Below are 2,335 nucleotides of genomic sequence, written 5' to 3'. Positions count from 1 at the left end.
ATATATATATATATATATATATATATATACACACACATCCATACTTATATATAAACATTCATACATAGAAGGAGCAGAAACACACAATAACACAGACAGGCGCACGGACACTAGAATACACACAGACCGGTGATAGCACGATTTGAGTCTTACATTACACGTATACCCTCAGTGTGGCCTCAAATGCACGCACGCATTATATATATGTATACACGCAAAGAGAAAGACAGAAAGAGAGGAAGAGAGAGAGAGAGAGAGAGAGAGAGAGAGAGAGAGAGAGAGAGAGAGAGAGAGAGAGAGAGAGAGAGAGAGAGAGAGAGAGAGAGAGAGAACGAGAAGCAAAGATGACCACAAGCAGCACACACATACACACACACGTTACACAGATCACGTATATATACATGCAAAATCCACCACACCAGATGGAATTCGAAGTGAACATATTTATGAAGACGAACACACAGACACACCCGTACATACGCAGGTTCACACGAACACACAGACACACCAAGACAGACAGAGGTTCACATGCATGCAGAAACACACACACACACACACAGGCTTATGAATGTTGCAGAACCGTTCACAAGAACCAACACACAGACACAGTATATTCCCAGACACTCACGCACACAATACAATACTGTTCTGATGTTTGAATTCGTGTACAATGAAACGTACACGACTAGACATAAACATTCACATACACGTACACACACACACACACACATACATACACGCACACACGCACAATAAATGTAAAAGGATTTGAACATGTACGCACGCTCAGCTATACAACCACACTTACACGCTCACACTCAAATACGCACACACACAAATACATGTGAGCTTACACACACACACACTCAAACACTATCCTCTATCTATCTATCTTTCTATCTATCTATCTACACTCAAACACACACACATATTCAAATACGCACGCATCCACACATGATTTGCCACACACACACACACACAACAACAACAACAACAACTCTATGACGATTTCAAGGAAACCATTTTTCTTGAAATTGGGAGCACATACCAACCCATATTGAGCTGATAGATCTGCTAGAAATAGAGGTGGCATCTCACTCAAAATATATGAGATTAAAAGTGAAGGACATAGTAAACAATATAATCCCAGACAGACCAAATGAGGTGATTGCCATATCTGGAATTCTTCTTAAAGATCTCCTCTGCGAGTGACCAAGGGTTAACCAATAATAACAGTTCTTGATTTGGACAGAAGGTTTACACGTTGGAGGAGAGTGGGCAAGTTAACCCATTCGTACCGAAATTTTTTCTAGGGAATGAAATTGCTGAAAATTCATAGATGCTACTATTTTGACCTAAATAACAAGTGAAAAAAATTTCATTGAAATCCGTTTGATACAGACTGCATACGCGTTAAGAACATGTTTCATTCTTTGATACAGATCATACACAAATCACAATTTGTATCAAGTATTTGTTTTATACCCTTATAGATTAAGGGTAAGTTTAAACGAACGATTGGTATGAATGGGTTAAATACATCAACCCTGGTGCTCAAATGGTGTTGTTTTTTACTGACCCCTCGTCGACAGAATAAAAAGCAAAGTCGATCTGGCGAAATTTGAGATTAGAACGTTAAGGTGTGCACCTAAATCCAGTAAGGATTTGGCCGAAACAGTAGCGATTCTTATAGCTCACCATTTAAGCAATAACAATGACGACAATTGAATTAATATCTGAGCATTGGAAGTTAATACACACCGCACCCCTCCTCATATATACAGGTATAGAACCACCTCCACGTAAGTGAAACATACGCATGTAGATGTGTATATATATATAAAAATACAAACGACCCGTCTGTCCGTCCGTCTAAATGTGTAAAATGTTATTTAATACGTTATAACTGAAAGGCTCCAAATTCCAGTGCACCGAGTTAATCGTGTCCGATCATCAGCTGACTAAACCGACCATGCTGATCTGACTCGAGTAACTGAGTACATGAAACTAGAGCCTTTCAATTCTGTGTATCTCATATATATATATATATATATATATATATATATATACTAGCAGAAATACCCGGCGTTGCCCGGGTTAAAGAGAATAATGAAATCTAAAAACGCCGTCTAGACTACGCATCATCTTTATATATAGATATGTACATACACACACGCACCCAAACACACGTATATATATGTATATCAATATAAATATATGAAAGTCAATGAAGCTTCGTAAAAGAAGGTGATCATGTACATACTTTCTTGCTGTTGTGATTATAACACCTCATTGTAAACTATGTTCCTTGTTTTCCCTTGTGGAGCATATACAA

Source organism: Octopus bimaculoides, chromosome 4 (genome assembly GCF_001194135.2).
Source record: "Octopus bimaculoides isolate UCB-OBI-ISO-001 chromosome 4, ASM119413v2, whole genome shotgun sequence".
Lineage (NCBI taxonomy): Eukaryota > Metazoa > Mollusca > Cephalopoda > Octopoda > Octopodidae > Octopus > Octopus bimaculoides.
The sequence above is the reverse complement of the archived record's forward strand: the minus strand, read 5'-3'. Positions refer to the sequence as shown.